The 9204-nt window shown below is 22.3% G+C and overlaps 1 long non-coding RNA gene across 1 annotated transcript; it reads left to right on the top strand.

Moving 5' to 3' along the window:
- The first annotated feature begins 4744 nt into the window (after window positions 1-4744).
- LOC137000236 (uncharacterized) lies at window positions 4745-7662 on the top strand. The gene is made up of 2 exons (XR_010890509.1): window positions 4745-5789; window positions 5904-7662. It is a non-coding gene; the product is annotated as an uncharacterized lncRNA (long non-coding RNA).
- Window positions 7663-9204: the final 1542 nt, after the last annotated feature.

Below are 9204 nucleotides of genomic sequence, written 5' to 3'. Positions count from 1 at the left end.
TGCAATTGCTGGATGATATTTGTTAAAATTCATTTCTTCAAAATTTTTAAATAATGTAATTAAATACTTGAAATTTTAAAGAAAATTTTAACAAATATCATCGAGCAATTGCAAATATCTCTCAAAGTCAATCTCTCAAATGGAGATTGTTGTTTGTATGAAATTAAATCATCAATGTATTCTAATTTCATACAAATAAAAATCTTTATTTGAGAGATCGACTTTGAAAGATATTTGCAATTGCTCGATGATATTTGTTAAAATTTTCTTTAAAATTTCAAGTACTTAATTACATTATTTAAAAATTTTGAAGAAATGAATTTTAACAAATAAAATTTTTAAATAATGTACTTATAAATAATAACAAAATTTTTAAATAATGTACTTATAAATAATAACAAAAAGATATATACATATACATACTTTTTCTTTTCCTTTTTCTGCTTATTTCTTCTTTATATTTCTTTTTTTCTGTTGTTCCACTTTTAGTTTATTCCTCACTCTCTCTCTCTCTCTCTCTCTCTCTCTCTCTCTCTCTTGTCGTTTTTTTATCCTTCAATAAAATTTAAGAAATTAATATATATTTATAGTGTAAGTATAAGCTGTATTATAATGAATATTTAATTATATATATATTTCGGTGAAGCATAAAAAAAAAAATCAGTTTATATATATATATATATATATATATATATTTCTTTAAAATTTTTAAATAATGTAATTAAGTACTTGAAATTTTAAAGAAATAAATTTTAACAAATATCATGGAGCAATTGCAAATATCTCTCTAAGTCGATCTCTCAAATGGAGATTGTTATTTGTATGAAATTAAATCATCAATGTACTTTAATTTCATACAAATAACAATCTACATTTGAGAGATCGACTTTGAAAGATATTCGCAATTGCTCGATGATATCTGTTAAAATTAATTTCTCTAAAATTTTTAAATAATGTACGTATACATAATAACAAAAAGATAGCAAATAATTTCAACATTAATGATTTTGTGCTTTGACTTATGTATCATATTTTTTTTTACATTGCCTGGATAACTTAATATTAAGCTAATAATTATAATTTGATACTTTATTTACTATTTTAATGCTGAAACCGTTTTAATATTAAGCTATCCAGCCAATGTAAAAAAAAAATGTTATACATAAATCAAAGCACAAAATCGTTAATGCTGAAATTATTTGCTATCTTCTTGTTATTATTTATACATTTTTTTTTTACATTGGCTGGATAACTTAATATTAAAACGGTTTCAACATTAAAATATTATAATATTATAGTGTAATTAAGTACTTGAAATTTTAAAGAAATGAATTTTAACAAATATCATCGAGCAATTGCAAATATCTCTCAAAGTCAATCTCTCAAATAAAGATTCTTATATGAAATTAAATCATCAATGTATTTTAATTTTATACAAATAAGAATCTTCATTTGAAAGATCGACTTTGAGAGATATTTGCAATTGTTCGATGATATTTGTTAAAATTTATTTCTTTAAAATTTCAAGTACTTAATTACATTATTTAAAAATTTTAAAGAAATAAATTTTAACGAATCATTCAGCAATGTCAAATATCTCTCAAAGTCGATCTCTCAAATGGAGATTGTTATTTGTATAAAATCACATCATCAATGTACTTTAATTTCATCGCTTTGACTTATGTATAATATTTTTTTTTACATTATTTTTTACATTTTTTACACTTATTTATTTATTTATATACATACTTTTTTTTTTCCTTTTTCTGCTTATTTCTTCTTTATATTTCTTTTTTTTTGTTGTTCCACTTTTATTTTATTCCTCACTCTCTCTCTCTCTCTCTCTCTCTCTCTCTCTTGTCGTTTTTTTATCCTTTAATAAAATTTAAGAAATTAATATATATTTATAGTGTAAGTATAAGCTGTATTATAATGAATATTTAATTATATATATATATTCCGGTGAAGCATCCAAAAAGAAAGTCAGTTTATATATATATATATATATATTTCTTAAAAATTTTTAAATAATGTAATTAAGTACTTGAAATTTTAAAGAAATGAATTTTAACAAATATCATCGAGCAATTGCAAATATCTCTCTAAGTCGATCTCTCAAATGGAGATTGTTATTTGTATAAAATTAAATTATCAATGTACTTTAATTTTATACAAATAACAATCTCCATTTGAGAGATCGACTTTGAAAGATATTCGCAATTGCTCGATGATATCTGTTAAAATTAATTTCTCTAAAATTTTTAAATAATGTACGTATAAATAATAACAAAAAGATAATAGCAAATAATTTTAGCATTAATGATTTTGTGCTTTGACTTATGTATAATATTTTTTTTTACATTGCCTGGATAGCTAAAGATTCAGCTAATAATTATAATTTGATACTCTATTTACTATAATATTTTAATGCTGAAACCGTTTTAATATTAAGTTATCCAGCCAATATAAAGAAAAATATTATACGCAAGTCAAAGCACAAAATCATTAATGCTGAAATTATCTGCTATCTTTTTGTTATTATTTATACGTACATTATTTAAAAATTTTAGAGAAATTAATTTTAACAGATATCATCGAGCAATTGCAAATATCTTTCAAAGTCGATCTCTCAAATGGAGATTGTTATTTGTATGAAATTAAAGTACATTGATGATTTAATTTTATACAAATTACAATCTCCATTTGAGAGATCGACTTTGAGAGATATTTGCAATTGCTGGATAATATTTGTTAAAATTCATTTCTTTAAAATTTCAAGTACTTAATTACATACATTATTTAAAAATTATAAAAATATGAGTTTTAACAAATATCATCCAGCAATTGCAAATATCTCTCAAAGTCGATCTCTCAAATGGAGATTGTTGTTTGTATGAAATTAAACCATCAATGTACTTTAATTTTATACAAACAATATTTTTGTTATTATTTATACGTACATTATTTAAAAATTTTAGAGAAATTAATTTTAACAGATATCATCAAGCAATTGCGAATATCTTTCAAAAAGTCCGGCGGAATTCAAATAAAGAATGAGGTTTTGCTATCTGCTCGCGCTTCTTGATTCGTGAAAATTTTCGCTTTTCAAGATTCTCGTAATTTTTAAATGCATTCTAAGTCAGCAACAAAAGTAAAAAACTAATTGTAAGAGCTTCAACCGATAAACGTATATTATACATACCTTTTTTCTCCCTTTTCTACCTTCTTCTTATTCTTCTTATTTCTCTCTTTCTCTTTCTCTCTCTCTCTCTCTCTCTCTCTCTCTCTTTTCTTTACTTTTTCCTTCTCTTACTGCTCAATTTTTCTCTTTAATATTAGATAATTATTATTTATTTATGTAATATCTACTCAGAAACAAACTGTCAAAATTTATATGACAGTTAAGAGTGAAGCAAATCGCAGCTCACAAATAAGATAACCAATCAGTATCGCGAAAAACAGACATTTCAACACTTCGATATATTCTAGTTCGAGGAATCTTGCTTTTTTTTAAAAAGGAATGTATATATATATATATATACAGGGTGAGTCATTTTAAGTGACGCATTGATTTTTTTCGTAAACTAAGGCTTGTATCAAAGATTGTTTTGTACAAAAGTTTTATAACTTCAAGGGGGACATAAGATGATGACATTGGTTTAACCTAGGGTGTACATGCCAAGGTCATATAGAGGTCAACTTTGTTTTTTTAAATGGAATACTCTATTTTTGATTCCAAAATTTAATAGCTAGTGTCAAGGGCTTTTCAAAACACTATAATGAAATTATTTTTCATTAAGTACTTTTCGAGTTATGAGGCTTGAAAGTTACAGTATTTTAACATAAAATATAAAATATCTTATAAAACATTCAGTTTTTAGGAATGTTACCTTAATACTTTTATGCACAAAATAATGAGACAAATGAATTGGTATAAAGAAAACACGCTGGTTTTAAAAAAAAGTATGCAGTTGCATGTTACAAATTACATATTTTTTCTTGAAAGCAACTATGTGTTTTCTTTATACCAATTGATTTGTCTCATTATTTTGTGCATAAAAGTATTAAGGTAAGATTCCCAAAAATTGAATGTTTTACAAGATATTTTGTATTTTATGTCCAAATGCTGTAACTTTCAATCCTCATAACTCAAAAAGTACTTAATAAAAAATAACTTCATTATAGTGTTTTAAAAAGCTCTTGACACCAGCTATTAGATTTTGGAAATAAAAAATAGGGTGTTCTATTTAAAAAAACAAATGACCTCCATATGATCTTGGCATGTTAAGCTGGTTCCCAATAGATTTAATGACAAATTTTCATACTTATATTTTTTAACATTTTATTAAATTTCTACATGTATTTTTATTAAATTATTTTATTTTATATACAATAATAATTTGATATATTGTGCTGTAAAATAAAGTTTATAAATAATATCCAACATATCATATAATAATATATATATACATATTAGTGCATTCATATTATTTATTTATTTATCTCTCTCTCATTAACTCCTTAAACATTATAATTACTTATTTTATATTGTCTTTGTAATTATATAATGAGATTTGCTAGATATCTATACTTATATTTCTGAAATTTAAATCACAACTAAACATAACTAAATTCTATTTGTAAATCAAATATTTTCTATACAGAATCGGTTTATAAAATTTAAAAAACTTGTACTATAGTTTATTATTTATAGTTTATTATTAATATATTACTATAGTTTATTATTATTAATATAATTTTATAAAAGAATATGAAAATCTCGTAAAATAAAGAAATCTAAAAAAGCGAGAAAGCGTGAAATAAAAAAAGTAATAAAATAAAAGTATGTGAAAAAATAAGAAAAAAAAATGAGAGAATTGCAGATAATTACTTTGTACTTAAAAAAAAAATATATGTTAAGGCTTGTGCATGAGTGGAAAAGATTTTTTTAAGTAGAAAGTAAACACAGCTCTGAATAAATATTAATAATATTCATAAAAGGGCCCGAAGGTAACTATAGAGCGATGACATTATCAACTGGTCCAACTGTACTGGAAGTACACAAGTATTGTAATTTATCACTGTACTGTTTTATAATAGCTTCGTCGGTTATAGTCATCGGATCGAAAAGAGGTTATTCGATCTGAAAATCCAAATGTCTGCATGTGATAGCAATGTGCAAGTTTGTTAAAAAGAAGACTGATTTCACGCTATATCCGATATTCTGAATTAACACGAATGTATTTAATAGCATCGTGAAGTGCATAATTTAATTCTGATACAACGTGACTTATATATTGTACAGTGCATACGTAGTCACTTTTAACGGAAAAAAAGTTCAATGAATTAACAATAATCCAACTGTACTGGAAGTACACAAGTATTGTAATTTATCACTGTACTGTTTTATAATAGCTTCGTCAGTGATAGTCATCGGATCGAAAAGAGGTTATTCGATCTGAAAATCCAAATGTCTGCATGTGATAGCAATGTACAAGTTTGTTAAAAAGAAGACTGATTTCACGCTATATCCGATATTCTGAATTAACACGAATGTATTTAATAGCATCGTGAAGTGCATAATTTAATTCTGATACAACGTGACTTATATATTGTACAGTGCATACGTAGTCACTTTTAACGGAAAAGAAGTTCAATGAATTAACAATAATTTTTGGTGTTAATTGTTGAATTATATGAACTTCGAATAAAAAATTTATTCCCAAATATGTGGGCAGACACCATCCTTATTGTATTTATCAGTATATGTACAGCGTTATCGGGTAAAGGTAAAAAACATAAAAAGCAATATTTTCATAAATGTATTTATAAATTGAAAAAAAAACAAAATAATTTATTTAATTTATTTGTTCTAATATATTTATTTTATATATATTGTTTAGGTTTGACATGGTTAATGGTGTATAGAACTGAAAAATATCAAAAATTAAAGGCTAAAATTGAAAAGCAGAGTAAAAAATATAAGTCTACAAAATATCTATGAGGTATTCAAGATATTTATGAGGTATTATATGAGGAATTGTATATACAAAAAAATATCTGTATAAAGTGATTTTGTTTGCCAGTGGAAAAAAGAAAAGAGGCTCATGAAGACTCTTTGGACAAGCAGCAGAAGAAGAAGATAGAACGCGAAGAGGAAAGATTAAAGAATAATAATCGAAAATTATCTCTTGTAAAAATGAAATCCATGTTTGCTATTAGATTTGCGTTTACGGCACTGTTAAGTATGTTCAATAACATATTTGATGGACGAACTGTTGCGAGATTACCGTTTGTTCCAATCAGCTGAATACAAGGTTTATCCCATAGAAATCTTCCAGGCGATGATTATATGGAATGCTCATTTATATTTTTATACATATTATGCACCATGAGTATCAGACAGGTAAATTTAATTTGTTTCCTTGAATACATTTGGTTATGTATTAAACATATTTAAAAATAATAATAATTTTAATAATTTTAATAATTTGGTTATGTATTAAACATTTAAAAATAATAATAATTTTAATAATTTTTATTAAAACAAAGAATTTATATTTCAATTTATACAAACATATTTTACATTTATAACAATAATTAAATGATAACATTAAATAAAATAATAACAATTAATAATAATGGTAACATTTTTATGTACAATTTATCTTCTTACTCTTTGATTCTGTTTCTTCTAATTTTTCTGTAACGAAATATTATGTATTTTGTAAAACTAATATTATATAATAAAAATTCTAAATTAAAATTTCTAAATTCTAAATTAAAATTTTTATTAAAAAAAAAATTTATAATTTTAAATCAAATAAATTTATTGTAATTGTATACCTTCTAATTTTCTTTTCTGAGGTGTATTTATCCCTTTCAATAAATGGAGTATTGACATTCGACCATCTTTTTGTTTTAAATCATTGATGTCATTTACAAGTAAATATGGCGGATCAGCTATAAAATTATCAAAGTTATATATATAAATTAATGTGTACGTACTTTAAGTGTGTGATTTTATAAAAATTTTTATTTATTTAAAATTTTTATTTATTAAAAATAAAATAATTTATTCTTTATTCTTCCAATTTTTTGCTTTTTTGCTTTTATATTTATTTATATTTAATATTATTTAATATTTATTACGAGATGAATAAAAAAAATATTATAAATATTATATTATCTTTAATTAAAATTAATAAAATTACAATATTTTTTAAATTAAAGTTTTAAAATTAGTGAGAAATATAAATATTTTTACCATTGAGTTGCATAATTCCTTTAATTTCAACTTTGTCACCTTTTTTTAAATTTAAATCTAAATAATTATTATCAGAAAAATCTAAAATATGTATTTCCAGTTTATATAAGCCATCAGTAATTGATCCACATCCAATAATTTTGTTTAATTTTGTGTTAAAAATTTCAGAAAAATTTGTCTTAATATATCCATCTAAAACTGAAGTATTTATATACATGTATAATATGGTAAAGAAATATAAAAGTTTAGTTTTATTAGTATTATAATAGTATAAAAATAAAATAAATATTTTAAAAGAAAAAAAATTTATAAAATATTTAAAATATTAAATAAAAAATAAAATAAAGTACAATAAAATATTTTAAATTTTTGAATAATACTTTTAGAGAAATTTATATAGAAATGGAAACATAACTTACTAATGTATTATAATAGTATAAAAATGAAATAAATATTTTAAAAGAAAAAAAATTTATAAAATATTTAAAATATTAAATAAAAAATAAAATAAAGTACAATAAAATATTTTAAATTTTTGAATAATACTTTTAGAGAAATTTATATAGAAATGGAAACATAACTTACTAATGTATCCTGGACTATCTAATACATCACATAATTTTGTTTCCTTATATTTATTATTTGTAGTTTTCATTTCATAATAACCTAAATTTGATATAATTGTATTTTTTTTTATTAATAACTCATATGCCACATTGCCATTATTAAATTGGCTATTTCTAGGTTGTCTCGCAAACGCTCCATCGATATGTATTATCTACATTAAAAAATTATTATTATTATTATTATTATTATTATTATTATTATCATCATTATTATTATTATTATTATTATTATTATTATTATTATTATTAATTATTTAAAGATTATTATTTTTTTATCAATGCTTACGTGATTCGACATAATAAAATGTTCAACATTCTTAATGTCGTCGTTCCACGCCACTACCTGAACACGTCTTCCTTTATTATTATTTAAATAAAATTTATAAAATTTGTATTGCTGGTTTGTACCTACTAATCGAGGAGATTCTATCCCGTCAACATATCCAATAATCTCACTGTCAAGAAGAACAGTAAAATGAACATAAAAATAAGATAAACAAATGTAACAAATGTAATATATATATATATATATATATATATATATATATATATATATATATATATATATATATACATCATTGAATTAAATTAAATATTAAAAATAAGTAGCAAATTTGTAAAAAAAATTTAAATATTTAAAAAAAAAATTTTACATTTTTTAAAATAACACTGTTCGATGTGGATTTTAGTACCTAAGAAGACGCTGAAGTTCTCTTTTATTAACTTTTGTTTTTCGTCAAATTCTTTTTTTTGATTGCAATAAAAAATTCTTTTCTATAATTAAAATACGTATGCTAATAATATAAAAAACTTGATTTAAAAGAATTTTTCATTCCGCAAGTAGCCAAAAAAAGAATTTCACGAAAAATAAAAAGAAAAACATATCGCATTTTTAATTTTCATGACTTTTTTTATTACTTCTATAAAATTACAAATCTTTTAGTATAATTAAAATACACAAGCTAATGTATTGATATATTGGTTAAATTAAAACCAAAAATAGAAAAAAATTAATATAAACGCATGTCGATAAAATTTCCATAATTATTTCTTTTTTTTTTTTAATTTTACCAGACATTAATATATTAGCGTGTGTACTTTAATCACACAAAAAGATTTGTAGAAACAATAAAAGAAACCATAAAAATTAGAAAAGGAGGTAAAATAAACAATTCCAACATCTTCTTAAGCAATGAAATCTAATTTCAATAAATTTTTTTCGATAGAATCCGAATCCGAAGCAAAAAATAATGAATTGACCCTAGTTTTTGAAAAAAGTGTCGAAAATGCAAGAAAAGGGTTTTTGAATAC

The sequence above is a fragment of the Linepithema humile genome, chromosome 5 (assembly GCF_040581485.1).
Source record: "Linepithema humile isolate Giens D197 chromosome 5, Lhum_UNIL_v1.0, whole genome shotgun sequence".
Classification (NCBI taxonomy): domain Eukaryota; kingdom Metazoa; phylum Arthropoda; class Insecta; order Hymenoptera; family Formicidae; genus Linepithema; species Linepithema humile.
The sequence above is the reverse complement of the archived record's forward strand: the minus strand, read 5'-3'. Positions and strand labels throughout refer to the sequence as shown.